Source organism: Mchenga conophoros, linkage group LG22 (assembly GCF_057382185.1).
Source record: "Mchenga conophoros isolate Kocher_MC1m ecotype Shallow Benthic linkage group LG22, M_conophoros_male_GT1.1, whole genome shotgun sequence".
In the NCBI taxonomy this organism is placed as follows: Eukaryota; Metazoa; Chordata; class Actinopteri; order Cichliformes; family Cichlidae; genus Mchenga; species Mchenga conophoros.
In genome coordinates, this window is record NC_140546.1 from 18,834,691 (window position 1) to 18,850,830 (window position 16,140).

The 16,140-nt window shown below is 41.8% G+C and overlaps 1 protein-coding gene across 3 annotated transcripts in view; it reads left to right on the forward strand.

Moving 5' to 3' along the window:
• The first annotated feature begins 1,826 nt into the window (after positions 1-1,826).
• Positions 1,827-16,140, forward strand: part of pag1 (phosphoprotein membrane anchor with glycosphingolipid microdomains 1) — a 59,784-nt gene continuing 45,470 nt past the window's right edge. For all 3 annotated transcript variants that reach the window (XM_085262283.1, XM_085262286.1, XM_085262284.1), the window contains exon 1: positions 1,827-2,049. The gene's annotated coding sequence lies outside the window, so the exon portion shown is untranslated. The remainder of the gene's footprint in view (positions 2,050-16,140) is intronic.

The window sequence follows — 16,140 nt, forward strand, 5'->3', positions numbered from 1 at the left end:
GCTTTTATACAAAAAAGTGACTGTTATGTAAACACCAACATCCCCAATCAAAGTGACAAATTCAGAGGAAAAGTGACTGGGGCACCTTCAGGCGTGCAATCATCAGGACGTTGGAGAAGGGGGTCTGTGAGGAAATAATTCAATAAAGGAGGTGCTACTGTTCAAATAGACAATCTAACACTTTTTTTTTTTGGCACATTTTGGGCGTGACCCCTTTAATACTTCTCAAGAGTAATACTTAAAAATATTTTTGGGGATCAGATACATTCCTCTCATTGAACAGTTTGTTTTCCTGTGACTTAAAAAAGAAGAAGAAGAAGAAACCTTGCACATACTAATTACCTCATCTAAACTTTATCAAGGCCTTTCTTGACCTCTGCTCGCTGCAGCCGGTTATTTATAGACACCCCTGGTGTCAGGGCCTGAGCAGAACAAATGTGTTGTTCTCAGATCAGTACGCCAGAGTGTGTGCTGTTTATCCCAGCTCTAACACGCCTCAAGTCTCTTTCCTGTGAGCGACAGCCTGACCCAGCCTGTGACAGTCAGCAGAGGCACGAGGGCTCTAAATTTAAACATTAAGGCTACCGAGAGGCCGAAGCATTTCCTATACACCTCCCACCACACACGCGCGCACCCATGCACACACTCACACACAATAAGTATTTGTCGGAGGCTTACTGTAAGAAAGTTGGGGAGAGGGCGGTCAGAAACAATAAATGCTCCAGGGGATGTTGACCTCAGAAAGAAAAGGGTATTGTCTTGATGTTGGAGTTCATCTATGAAGGCCTCAGCCTAAACACAATATGAACTTATGAGATGGTCCCCCTGGGAAGCTGTGGTGTTTAACATGAGCTGCCATGTTCTTCTTTGCCACAAGGCTCCATCATTGCTGTTTCTGCAACATGTCGAAAGAAATTCATGCTCTGGTGCCAAAACCCTGTTTTGAATTGTTGTTTCCTCCTTGAAAATGACACCCAAGTTAGGTATGAGTGTAAACCAAAGAGGCTGTAGTATGAAAGAATGAATCAGAAGTGACTGTAACAGCCTCCAAATGAATGGCTGATGGGTAATAGAGATGAATTCACTTCTGAGGAAAGGTGGAGGATTGTGGCAAAGGGCCCCACCACTGAGAGGAATCACAAGGGCGTATCTGTAACACAGAATCATCGTACTGCTGACAAAATGGAAAGAAATCAAACACACTGAGTGCTCTTACTCATTAGTGAGTGCTCCCTGTTTCAATGCCTCTCTGTAAACCTATTAAATATAAATTAAGCACAAAAACTCATAAATCAGTAAATAACAAAAAACGATTCCTGCTGAGTTCCTTCCAGCAAACTGTGCAAAGTACAAAGCTACAAGTATGAGAGAGTATTGCACTACAGCCTGGAACTGTTACACTGTTCAGTGCATTGCATGTAATGGTCTGGATTGAACTAATTATGGTAATTAGTTATAATGTTTTAGGCATCGTAAAAAATAAATGATACCTAATTTGTGGGTTTTCTTCACCGTGAGAGAGATTTAATAAACTTCACACACAGTTACTTCACTTCTGAACACTCAAAAATGTCCACATAGCAGCCAGGTAAAGGATCCAAATTGACTACACATCCCATAATCCCTCTTAAAGCTTATATTTGAATTAAATGAACAGGGTTCAGTGCCCTGCAGAAGAAGTGACTCTGCTGCACATCTTCGCAAGCTACTGGGAGACGGTCAAGGCCACTCATAGGAATGGCCGACTACATTTCCCGTGAAGCCCTGCGGGGGCAGCTCTCTGGCACTCCTCCTCCGCCGCCTCCTCCTCACAGCAGCGTCCTGGCTGGAACGGCGAAGCAGACTGAAGTGAGCGTCCTGAAATGCGCGCAGGCTGAAGGACGAGCCGCATCGCTCCGTGTGCGGACACCGATCACTCTCACACCGGCTTCATGCAGCGCGTGGACGGCGTGGACAGAGGTTAAGAGCTCAGCGGGAAAAGCCAGGCGCACTTTTCTATTCAGAGCGGCCGCTGAATGCTGGGTTTTTTAGACTGTCTTCTCAGCTCCGGTGAGTGCATCTTCACATCTGTGTGTAGAAGTTGTGTTTTTATTCGTTGTTGTTGTTTTTTTAATATGTAGTCGGTATATCCAGTGTTATGCCTCTCTTTGTGAGTGACTGTCTGTGTGTGGACGGCTGCATTGGGAAACTTCACGCACAGGCTGAGTGTACTGAGAGTTGTCACTGCGGCAGGCAGAGAGGCAGCCTCGGTGTTCGCAGTGAAACCAAATTTAAGAAGCGGTGACAGTCACGCTGAGACAAGGACTTGTTGCCCTCCGCTGAGCGTTTCGTCTTTCCTGTTGATTTCCAAGAGTGGCGAGCTGTCTGTGTCTTAAATCTCGTTTTTTCCCCTGCACACTTTGTGTACGGTTTAGGGCTGCTGCAGTACATCGAGCTTTAAAATGAAAAACAGTGCATGCGCTTTAAAGGATGCAACCTCCCGCATAACATCTATTGCTTAAGTTTTGCACGAGCTCATAGCTTATGATGTTTTTAGGAAATTCCTGGTGATTCTTTTAAGGATCACGAGATCATTATCTGTTTTTTTAAAGATGCATATTAACTTTACCATACACACGGATATGGTCATGTGCGTGGATGTTGAGCTCTGTGGATCCCCCCCACCGCCCCTCCTCATTGACACTAACAAGTATGGGCCGTCTTTCCTCCCTCTTCATAGCTCCAAGCAGCCATGCATGCCCTACTGCATGCACATGCATATACAGCAAGTTGCAGATGAACCTCAGACAGCTTTCCCTCCCTGTAATCGTGAATACGAATTTTCCCTCAGCTCACCTGCCGGATAAATAAACACCCCCCTTTTCACTCTCTGTCACTTCTCCCAGATTTGCCCCCCAAGTCTCCCCCTCTCCTGCACACGTTGGCACACACACTCACACAGGCAAACAGAGCCAAATGCCACCCAAAAAAACACCCCCATCCTCCCTCCGTCTGTGCTCAGTTGAATACGATATGTTGGCAGACCATTCACCCTGCAGCGGTCTGGCTTTTCACAGAAGTTGACATTCACTTCACTTCAGCAAACACAGTTTGTGCTTTGTTTCAGCTTCTCTCTGAGTTCTGCCTGTCACGTGCTAAACATTAACAAATTTGTTTTTTTGTGTTTTTGGTTTTTTTGTCCTCCTTTTCCTCTTTCCTGTGACATCACTTGATAAGAGCCCTATGGATGAATTCCCACCTCTGTGACAAAACTGATCCTTAATTTGTTTATTTGTTTTCCATACAGCAACAATGACTGCCATTCAGGCCTTTAAGCCTTTATGGAAATCAGAGGATTGGGAACGATGCTTTAAAAACGTTGAAATGCTCAGCCTGATGAGGTACGATCATGTAATATTATGTTTATAGAAAGTAGCTGGCGGGCGTTTGCAGCTTATAACATGCACATGTCAGACGGGTCAGAGCGGGATGTCTGCGTATGATTAAATCTCTGTCACTGTAAAAGCAACTGTGTTGGGCGAATGGGAGGGCAAGCTGAATGCTTTGTGACACTTTTAACTCTAGAGTATTCATAGCCTTGCTGCTAATGCTGGAATTTGAATGGAGATGAGGGGCTGGGTATGTGCAGCTGTTGTATGGAAGAAGGGAAATGAGTGAGTGTTCCCGAAAGAGTTGCAAGGTTTGGAAATTTTTCGGCCTGGTGCTTTTACTCTATAACGCAAGAATCCAACAGGTTTCCACACAAGTTCTTTGTCATTTTTAAGCAATTTTGAACCTTTTATTGCTTCTTTTTCTTACTGGTTGGCTCAGCAACATCGCAATAGTCAACTACACTGTGCTTTGTCACCTCCTAGCTCACAAGTTAGTCTAGTGGTTTGGATACAGGCTTATAAATGATACCTGTTAAGCAGGTGCTTCCAGGAAATAGAAATAAATGCACGGTAAAACTGTGACTTCAAGTTGTAACACATGTTAGTAAAATGACTTTGTAGAAAGTCATTTGCATCAGAAAATGGTTCTGTATTCTAGAGGGGTGGAGGCTGAGCAGCTGCAGGCGGGTCGGCGCTCATTAAAACTGGCCATAATGTGTATGGTCTGATAGAGAGCCCAGTGATGCTGCTGCTGCCCCGGGCCTGAAGGTCCTCCTGCTGAAAGGATAAAGCATAATCACTCTCTGTCTGATTGCTGCGCGACTATTGTTTCATCATAGGCTGTCAAGATGTCGTTTAGCAGACTACACACATTTCACAGTCAGTTAGGCTTTAACAAGCAAGGACATCAGCCCCATCATTGGTAGGCAAACAGTGGAGCGTTTGGATGTGCACCTCAGATTTTACAATTACCCTGCATTTGCCCTGAGGGGAAAAAAATATGCAGGCTTGAGTCTGGAGGAAGTGCGTGTTGTTGTGTGCGAGTGTTTTTGTTTAATGTCAAGCTTGCTTTGAATTGAGTAGTTTCTGCTCTTATGAAAATGGAAAATGCTATTATGTGGTGTTGTTGCAAAGAGCATTTCTTTCCATCATTGATCTGGAACGGAGAAATGGAAGAGCTAAATGTAATTATTGTCCCTCTCCACGCAGTTTCTGCTGTACTGGTCTGCAGGAGATAAAAGCAACGTGAAAGATTAGAACAGCTGTGTCCACTTTTTAGCTGCCCACCCTCACAGCCATGTCAGAGGGACTTCGGAAATTTGTTTCAAACAACTCTGTCAGCTGTGGTTTAATATTAACATACTTTTCAATCCAGTGCTTTCAGCTACTTCTGTATCTATTAGCTATTACTGTCCGGCTGAATCTGTTTAACCACTACATGTAGCTAAAAAATGCATTCTTACAGTTAGCTAGCACTGCTAATCCACTGTTAGCTAATAATTTAACTGCTAGTCATACTTTTAGCTAAATAATTTGTAATTTATTTTATTTATAATTTTTGCTTGACACTGTTCTCTAACTGTTTATCCATCATCTTTGGCTAATCTTTACTCGCAACTTCAGTTGTTACCCAACAGATAAACCGCTAGCTGTATTTTATTACACATCTTACCCATATTTATTAATAATTTAGGTTGCTACATGAGTTTGCGGTACTTGGGCAACATCTCATTTCTCTTTTTTGTTTGCGAGGAAAATGAAAAAAAGGTGCAGCAGAAACATAAGCAAACATACATGGAAATACATGGCAGAGGATCTACGGTTCTAACGAGCTTGAAAGTCAACATTTCGTATGACCGCCTTTATTCTTCAACGCAGCCTGAACTCTCCTAGACAAGCATTCTTGTAATTTCTTGAAATAGTCTTCAGGAGTGTCCAGTCTCCTTGAAGGACATTCAAATCCCACACTGCTGCAGCATTGTTAAATCCGGGTTTTGGGGAGGCCAATCCATGACGTTGATTTTCGAATTTTTATTCCTCGGTGGATCAAAAACTGATGGTACTTTTCTATATTTATCATTTCATCAATTTTGAGAAACTTTCCAAAACCAGTAGCTGAAATGCAACCCTAAACCATGAACGAGCCTTCACTGTGTTCTGCAGATAGCTGTACATACATATTGTACCAAAATAGTAAAATCTGGATTCATCACTCCATAAGAAAATTATCACTGATTTTCAGCCCAGCTCTTTTGTAATTTGGGATACCTCAGCCTTGTCTCCCGGTTTTCTTTCCTTCAGAATGGCTTCTGTCAGCCACCCTTCCACTGAGACCACTTCTGATGACGTTTCAGTGATCAGTAGATGGAAGTACAAATGTATTTTTCAGGTCCAGTGTCACAGTTTTTCTGGGGTTTTCTCTTTCTTTTTCTTATGGACATAACTTTCAGATACTTTTCATCAGCTGTTGAAAGATTTTTAGGCCTAGCACTTCTTTTATCCTCTATTTGTCCAATGCCCTCAGATTTTTTTTAAGGATACAGTGCACACCATGCTGAGAAATACCAAATTTGAGCTTTGGGAATCACCTTCTTAGTGCAAAAATAGTATTTTATTTCAAGTCAAATTGTGTTATCACTGGCATTTTTGCAGATTCAAATAAAGGAAATAGAACAAATGATATTTTTGAATGCACTATTAGTAATAAAATGCTTTAAGTTAAATTTTTAAATTGGTTATTTCTTGTCTCTTATTGTCTCTAAGTGCAATAATCCTTTCTGTCATCGTTGTATTTTTACTCAGTTGTATATAGTATTTGTATTTGTATTCTATTTTTATCTTATTGTATATTTATTTTATTTTATTCTACTGTATATAGTATTTTATTTTATTCTATTCTGTACAGTTGTGTACTGTATTTATTCTTATTGTATTCTAATTTTTGCCTCATAACTTTTGCACTGTCCACTCCTGCTGTGACAAAACAAATTTCCCACGTGTGGGACTAATAAAGGTTATCTTATCTTATCTTATCTTATCTTATCTTATGTAGACACAACACTGCTTTATTCCTTGACTTAGGTGCCTTTTTATGTTTGAATGACTCATAGATCTCTGTTAAGTCACATAACAACCAAAACAAACACTATTACACACTATTAGCTAATAATTTCAACAGTTATCCGTAGTTTTATTGAGCTATTGCAAGTATTTGTTGAATTTTGTTTGTAAAACCTTTGACGGTCAGCTGTGTAGACATCACAACATCACAGAAGTGGCTTTTATTTGAACTCCACATGTTCAACATGTGAATATTTTCACACGAATAGAAAAACAGAACTTGCCATGTCGCAGGTTGGTTGTTTTGGGGGTTTTTTTCTTCCATTTCTCAGCCAAAAGTTAGCTACAGCTACAGAAGGTGTGGCTTTTTAGAAATTTTTCTTGAGTTTTTCTTTGAGGAAGAGGAAACGCACACAAGAGCCGCTCATGTGGTCAACACATTCTGGTTGAGGGAAGCCGCTGTGGCCTGAGAACGTACTAGCAAAAACTGTCAAGTACACGCCCATGTCCGGAGCTTGGTGGGCAGATCTGATATAATTAGGTTTCCATTCCACCTTTTCTGGAACTGTGTGCCTTTGATTCAGTGCTGCACGCATCTCACACCTTAATCTGTAATTTGACTATGTGAGGCCTGTCATTTCTCAAATGAAGAGAGGTGTTCATGGAGAAAAGACCATTGCCGTTGTGGTTGTTCACCCTGGTCAAATTAGTCGCTGAAAATGTATCGGGTCCACTCCTTGTAAAGATTAGGAGGCTCATGGTGAGAAATGGGACAGATCCGGACAGAGAATGAAGACAGAATCGAGAAACTGGAGGGAAAAAAACCTATTAGACGGAGACTTTGACAGATGAGGTGAATAAAAAACGAGAGAGCAATTCTAATAATAAAAAGAGGATATTGATCTACGGTGCGTGAGTCTGGTTATCACTCATGCTCCTCTACGTCTCCTAAACACTGCTGACCCTTGCAAGAATTGAATTTGTTTCCTACAATGTCAGGGGGACTTGCTGAGCATATTTTTTGTTATAAAGAAACACAAGTACACAGTTTCCAAGACAGTCTATGGATGTTTAGCAGGTGTTGCTCAGAAATTCTCACCACCAAACCACGTACCTAAAGAAAGCAGACAGGTGTTAAAATTTAAAAGTCTTGTTTCACATCTCAGTAAGACCAGGAAATGCTTGTAGCGAGACATTTAAAGCAGGGAAAGCACCGAATGTTCTGGTAATCTAAAATGTTGAACCATGATGAGCGCCATCACCTGGGGTTAGAAAAACCTGCAGATTTGGACCAATTTATCACCCATTAAGACTAGCTGGTAGATGTTTGCCAGCCTCATCTGTATTAACTGTGACTGCAGAATAGAATATAGTGGCGTGGCTTAGAAAACTTGTTGCATTTCTTCCATCACCTTGTATGTTTCTGTGAAAGTGAGTTCTAGAAAGAAGCAAAATATTTGGAGATACGTAGCCTCTGAGCTCATTAGGTAAGCATACCAAACGTAGGTGTGTGTGTGTGTGTATGTGTGTGTTTGCAACCTAGTATGTCACTCATTGCTGGAGCTAGACTTGTTTGTCCTGACATACAGTATTTGGAATCCAGCCTGATCATGCCCAGAGATACTCACTCTAAGCAGCCAAATCACAGCGGGAACACTCACTCTCGACTCACAACAGACATACAGAACATGAATGTGTTCAAGTGCACACACATGTATGAACCCGTTTACAGTACACGGGTACACATGCAGAATTTAGATATACTCCCTCCTATGTTTCACACACACTTGACAATGCACCGGTTTCCACTTAGACACATACTATTTATCTCTTTCATGCGCAAAGAAACACATGCTGCTATCAAATCACACTGGCCCTCAGCAATTTTCTCAAAGATAACAGGGCGCTTCAGCTTGCGCTAGACTATTCTGCTGCTCTGTGTTTGTGTTGTGCACCAAGTCTCTTTCCTGTAGTGCGAAAATGAAAAGGCTTTAAAAAACAACCCACTAAACCTAACTCACCTCTGGGCTACAGAAGACAGAGGGTGTTGTGTGTTAATGGCAAGTAAACACTGTGGATGCAATTAATTGAGATTGCCTAAGAGGAAAGTCTAATGGGAAATCAGAGTCCCACTTCTCAAGAATTGTGGGTAGCGCATTGTTATGCATTCGCCCCCTGTTGTTAGAGTGTGAATTTGACAAGACTGGTTCTCTGTGGTTGGTGTGTGTGTGTGTGTGTGTGTGCTGTGTTTTGTGACAGGTTCAGATGTATTGAAGAGAGGTCTTCCAATTTAACTCCAGCCTAAAAACGTACAATTAGAACAGTGGACGTTCGATCAGAGTTTCAAATAATCTCCTGGTTTGTTCACCTTTAAAACCAAATAAAGTTTTGTATGCCTACAAATCTGTCTCCATGACAGCCTTGCTACCTCATAAAAAATCCACAGCAGGCAGACCTTGAGTTGGTCAGGTTGGTGTCACAACTTTAAAACTGAAGAACTCCTCTCCTGCAGTTTTATTCCAGTATGAGTAGATGCCATGTTTCCATCTTTTGAGGCCTCATGCATTTTTCAACCTCACGGAGCGATGCAAGCGACGGGCAGGGGACGGGCGGCAGCGTCCTTTAAGTAATAACAGCAGCGGGATCTGTGGGGAAGTGCGGCTGTGTTTTTGATCACCACTCCAACTCGTAACACCTTCGAGTGTTATGTATGCGTGAACTGTAAACAAGTGGCAACAAATGATTACCAGCATGCTGAGTGTGAAGGGCTGAGGTGAGAGGAGGTGACGGACAGCAGAGATGGGTGAGTGAACGCAGCGCGTGTACCTACTTGGTGTAAAGAGCTGCTGATGCGGCGGGTGTAGACGTGTACGCACACAGTCACACACTGCAGGGCTGGGACGCTATAATGTCGCTCGAAGGGAGCCGCCTCATCTCACGCTCCGCTGGCTGAGGCACTCCAGGGAGGGCGCACACACACACACACACACACGTACATGACTTGTATACAAAGGCCTGCATGCACACTCCTACACGCACATACAGAGTCTTATCTATATTCTGTACAGCCTTTTTCATTTTTGCCTTTGTGAGAACAAAATCGTTATATTTTGCAAAGTAATTTTCTGCTTTGTTTCTGCCGTTGTTAAGGAAGAAACACGAAACAACTCGAGCTGATTTAATTTGTGTGAAATTTGAGTCAAGGGTAAGTTCACACCAAATGTGGAAATCAGTAAAAACTTCATATTACCCACAATATTTTTTTCACAGACCATCTTCAAACTTTACAACAGTATACTATACCTGGGGGGAGTACTTAAGTTGACTAAGCATTTTACCTTGACCTTGATCGTTAGCGCCCAAGGTCAAAGATGACCTTGAAAAACAAAATATGAAGAAACTATATCGAGTAATATATCATATGAAAGGGCACGGAGAGGGCTGTACAAGACACTGTTTTTGTAATATGAAGCCCTATGAGGTTACAGGGACACCATAGCAGGCTAACATTGTAATATGTGGTTATAAAAACACCATCAAAATCCAAAGTTTTAGTAAAGCCCTTGGTCTTCAGACAGACCTGCAGTGCTGAGTGCTCTTGTTTTTGCCGTGTTGCCTTAATTTGATAGAGATCGTGGAGACAGACAGGAAAACGGAGAAAAACAAGGACCACAGGTGGGATTCAAACCCATGCTAAGTGCTTTATTAGCTACTTTAGCTTCACTGCACTTACAAGACAGGTGCAAGCGTTAAACATACTGAAATATTTGTCATTTTCTTATTCATCATTTGTCATTTTCTTACCACAAATGGAGTACAACTGGATAACGTGGCACTCCCCCTGCATTGGCCTAAAACCATGCTAGCTGCTGGTTTGTGTGGTCCATTGTTCAACGTCAGGTTTTCGTGGAGAGCTAAAATATCTGTTCACGGCTACTTTACAGCTGGAGCTGAATGAAGCTTATTGGCGATTAAATGAAAAGATAAACCACAAAGAGATGATTATCTGCTGGTTCTCTGATGTCTCCCAGTGTGTTCACAAGTAAAGCTACAAGGTGCACACATGCAGGTGATGTTGTGATGAGGTTTTGTGCTCCACAGGGTGGTTGTTTGCTTCATTTATGTGCAGTCAGGTGACGGATGGGATGGGCAGTGGATTGGTTTTCATCCATCAGCAAAGCCTTCGGGCCATTTTTACGCTTTCTTATTCTTCTCTGTCTGCCGTTCCCCTGCTCACATCCCTTCTCTTTGTTTCTTTGGCTATGTGCACTACTTTTTCCATCTTTTCTCCAGTCTACTTTTTTTTCTTCTTTCTCCGTCGTCATCTTTTTTTTTTTTGCATACCACTCTTCTTCCTCTTCTCCATATCTCACTCAATCCTATTTTTCTTCAGTTTGCCTGCTTTAAATTCCTCTGTATTTATCGTCTATCCCTTTTGCCTCCCTTTGACGACTTATTTTTCTTTCTTGGCTTCACGCTCGCACACGCACACACACTTACATTGACGGTCTGTTCTGCTTACAATTAAAGCGTACCTCCCTCTTCCCTTTTCCCAAGCAGGCTCATAATAGGAAATGCCCTTGTTATCTCGTCGCGTACCAGCGTTATTAATATAAGCCGCAGACAAACAAGGTGTGGGTACGTGCTCTGCTATGCTCCAGGCTGATATTTCATGGTCAAACCTCTCCAACGGTTTTGTGCTCATCAGCGTGGTAATGGGGCACAGAAAGGTGCCGGACAGATAAGCAAGAAAGGAAAAGGGAGAAATGTGGGAAATGAAGTGAAGTGTGGAGCTCTCCAGGGCGAAATAATAATTCTTGAGTGTGATGTGGAATTTTTGGGGGGTTGATTGGATGGAGACATAGCTGAGTGTGGAGGGAAAAGACTCGAGGGGGTGGGAGCTGGGGGGCAGACTCAAGTTCACAATGTATTAAATGGATGATTGCATGAGTTGGGCTGTATTTAGTTCCACTTTTATGGTTTTATGTGGTGTTATTCTTGTGCAAAAAAGAAGAATTATATTTTATTACAATCTTAACATGATGTGAGATTTCTATTATTTCTATTGTGTACTTGCTTTTTGAATAAGGGCCGGTCTCCGCTCCACAATTCAAGTCAACCAGTGGTGATGGAGATCTTGAAGGGTGACTACATTTCATATTTTGTTTTATTTTATTAAATTAAAAAAAAATCCTTCCAACAAAATCTCAGAAAACCCCGTCAAACACACACACCTGCCTTCCTACTCGATGTCCCACATCAACTGTCTGTGAATTGGTTCAGCTTTGAAGGTCTAGATCCTTCCAGAAATATGTTACACCACACACTGAATTTTGATATTTCACAACCTGAATACTTGAATCAATGGAACAGCCTCACAGTTAGAGGAAAGTTCATCCACTGGGCTAGAAGATTGACTCCAGGCAGCCGGTGCTCATCAACTGTCCAATTTGTTCTCTTTTAAACTAAAACTAAACTTTTTATTATGAGGCACAAAAAAAAAGCCCTAAAACCTCAACATGTTTGTTGCCAAACACTTAGCAAATGTGTTCCCTTGTTTAGTGTCTGTTTACTTTGTTGCTAACAGTAGGTTCACACGGTTTATTTAAAAAGCTGTACCATCCACCCATCTGTCGTAACTGTCTGTCTTCCATTCCTCTTTTGTTGACTTGTTGCCAACTCAGCTAAAAAGCTGCTTTCTGTTCCTTTGAGAGTCAGCACGGCGAGTTGGATTTCAAATAAATCACTTTTTCCTCTTTTCAAATGCACGTGTGAAAATGCTTCATTTACAAGCAGGCTGAATATTGAAACTGCAGCTAACGTCAGCCATTTATGTCTGTGACAGAAATTCTGTGGCATGTAAAACACATTAGATCAGGGATCAAATGACGAGCATAAAACAACAGCGATTAGAGGGCACGTCTTGCAATCCTATTGATCTTTCCTTCATCAGAGAAACAGCCAATATTTGTGAGACAATGTCTGTTTGATCACTGCGTTTCGCTCACCGCCCAAGCAGTAGCAATAAGCAATAAAGGAAGTGATCAGTTCTGACTTCTGTCTTGGCTCAGAGTGTGTAATTGTTTGAGGCTATCATCTGCTACAGAGGATATGAGCAACTATGCATTTTTCTCTTTCAGACTGATTGCAAATGACTGTCTGTCAGCAGGGACTGTATTTGTTAATGGACTTCAGGGCATTATGTCCTCAGAGAGCGTGGGGTGTGTGTATGTGGGGGGATGATAAAGAGCAAGGCAAATATTGTTTGTGTGGTTTGGATTGAGTGCAACAGTGTGCAACGTGAGAATTGCTAGAAGGTTTGAAAAGGATGCAATTAAAGCCATTAGTTATTTTTCCCTCCAATGTTTTCTCTTGAAGAAATTGCTTATTGATATCAAGACATCCAGGGAATTTACTCTCTGTCTCCTTCTGCTTTTTCCACTCCATCCTCCTCCTCCTTCTCTAACCCTTCTCGTGTCCGTGATGAGCTCTTTGAATAGGCTCCCTGTTTGCCTCTGCTGGCTCCTGGCAAATATGCTTCTGTGTCCAGGATGAGACAATGGCAATGATAAGACATAAAGGAAAGAAGAAAGAAGAGAAAGATGCAGAGAGACAGAGTGACACAGACAGAGAATTAGTGCTGAATGAATGAGTAAATAGAACTGGAGGAAAGATGTTGGAGCCAAGTGGAGGGACAAAGAGCTGATTGTCGCAGTAAACTGAGGGGCCTTTCAGTTCCTGGACAGTTGGTCCCTGATGTTTGTCTTAGATTCTCTGAGGAGAAGTTACAGGATTCAGCAGGTCCACTCGGTTGGTAGTTTAATTCTATGGTACTTGTTAAGAAAAAGTAACTTTTGATATGTTTTTTTTTTTATTATTACAAAATGTCTCAGATGTGAGTGCCATCACAAGTCTGTGAGTTCTTTCCTGCTACTGATTCTATTACCATCACTTAATCCTGGTTTATTTTCATAACTCAGCGCTGTGGTTCTTATAAAGCGCTTTTCTACTCAACTTGAGCAGTCAAAGCAATTTATACAATACACTTCATTCACTTATTCACATGCAAGCACTTTACTTCTACTCTTAGGCGCTTTCTATCTAATATTAACACCCATTCATTTTCTAATAAGTGTATTGGATTTAGTATCTTTCATGCAGACTGGTGCAGCCAGGGTTTGAACCAACAACTTTCTGATTAGTAACTTACTGTAATTCAAGTTTTATTTGTGTACCGCTAAATCACCTCAATGTGCTTTATAATGCACGGTAATGACATTGCAATAATACAAAGATAACCCCAACAATCTGACGATCCCCTATGAGCAAGGACTTAGCGACAGTGGGAAGGAAAAACTTGCTTTTAACAGGAAGAACCCTCTGGTAGAAACAGGACAAAACACTGTGGAAGAGAGCCAGAGATCAATAAAAAATAATGTTTAAATGCAAAGTGGTGTGTAAAGACATGACCTGCACAACATTCTGAGAAGCTGTGATTTTTGATAATGATGATGATGATGATGCGCCACACGCTACACCTAAAAGCTCGCAGAAGGTATCTGCCCGTGCATGCCTGGACATGTCTGTGTTGCAAGCATCAGTTGCATGGCGCGGTGCAACATGAAACTATAGCGACGCAGATTCAATTCATCATGAACCTCATAGTAATGATATTATTTGAATGCATTAGTAAGAAAAAGAGCTAAAAATAGCCTCCATGGGAGAGCTTTCGCCCATCACTTTGGCTGTCATCTATCACTGATATCATCAACCATCATCACAACGCTTTATCAAAATTAATTTTTGTCTTTTTATTGGAAGATTTTGTGTGATTGGGTTAAACATCGTTAGGATTTTATAGAAGAATAGGAAACCTGTTTGATGTTGAAGTGTTATTTTGGTTGTGCGAATCAGCTGTTTGCACTGGAAATGTTTTCAATAATTTGAATAATAAGTCCTTCAGTTGTTAATAGTTCTAAGGTAACCTCGACCCAAATCGTTGTTATCTTGAAAACTTTTAAGCAAACTGTGTATTTCAATCACAAGACATGAAGCTGAGTATAAAACCAAAATCAGTGGTCATGTGCAGCAACTTGACAGTTGACAGTTTGCTGATCATTTACTTGTGCAATTTTTTTTTCTTCTATAGATCAGTGACATTGCAAAGACAGCATGCTTGGCCTAGGGAGTAGCACTTAAAAAAAATCCCAGCAAAGCTTAAACGCTTGGGCTGCGTTGCAGAAGCAGCACTTTTTCTTCAGACAGTGGAAGTAGAAGTTTTGACAAGAGCAGGAAAAAGAAGGAGGGGAAGATGAAGGCAGTGTACCTTCTAGCTCCTGGTAAAGGAAGTGATCTGAGTGCCAGTGAGAGGCAAAGAGAGGAATAGATGTGGGATGTGAGCTTGAAAAAAGGCAAGGAGACCCACCACAGCAGGGTGCTCTGCTGAGCTGCGCTAAAGAGCAACATGAAAAAGGTTTTGAACTTGAGCCAGGCCCCTTAGCTATACAGATACTGAGGGACTGAGGAGAGGAGAAAAAAAAGAGAGGAAATGATGGGAGGATAGGAAAGTTTAAGAAAAGGGAGGATTAGACAGGAGGGGTGAAGATGAAAAGAGTTGCAAGTACTGAAGAGGAAAGAGGAAAATGGGCGCGGAGAGGACGGCAAAGAGGCGAAAAAGATGAAACCTGGGTAGAGACGTAAAGGAAAGTGCTTTCCACAGTCTTCTTTCAACTTGACAGAGTACGGGATGAAGCTGTGGAATGAGAAGTAATTTCTAAAACAGAACAACAATTCTCCAGGGGACACCGTTCCTGTAAGAAAAAACGAAACCTACAACCACTCTTAAACAAAGGAGGGAATTCAAACATGAAGACTCCCTTTGGGATAACAGTGGAAATTTATTAGAGGGTGCAATTTAGGTGGAGCTTTGCGTATGACTCATTCAGAAATGAATTCAAGAGTGTTCGCTGATCCAGAGGAATTTAGGAATGAAAGACTATAGCTGGGGATAAGAGCCAGTGGCAACTCTCAGATGGGCCAAACGAGACAGATTTGCTAGACATAACAATTCTTAGAAATTTCTAGCACACTGATGAAAATGTTTTCAGTCTGACGTTGTCCTTCTGGAAAATTTTCCTAATCCTGAAGTGAGGCTCCAACCTTTTATAGCTTGTAGAGATTTAGTCAGTGTACAGAGGAGCTGGTGGTGAAAAACTGGTAGACAGAACAAAGCAAGTACCAGAACTGTACATGACCCGGTTGAACCTCAACTTTTGATCAGACTGGAATATAATAGGAGTTCAATCCCTCCATCCATCCATCCATCCATCCATCCATGTCCGTCCATCCAGGTTGTCAGGACAGCAGTCTAGGCAGAGAAATCCAGGAATACCACAGCGTTCCTGAGAGTTTTAGTGTCTCCAGTGTTTCCTGGGTCTGCTTTGAGGCCTTCTAGGCTTATGTAGATGCCTGAACCACATCAACTGGCTCCTTTTAGTGTGAAGGAGCTGCTGGTCTACTCACTTTGGCTTGATAAAACTTCTCAATCTGTTGTTAAGGGTGAGTCCAGCTACCCTGCAGAAGAAGCTCATTTTCACTGCTTGTATCTACCATCTCATTATTATTTGGTCACTATGCAGAGTTCGACCGGTCGATGGGTAATTTGTCTCTCTTCCCCACACCAGACTAGCACAGCGCTGGTACAGATACG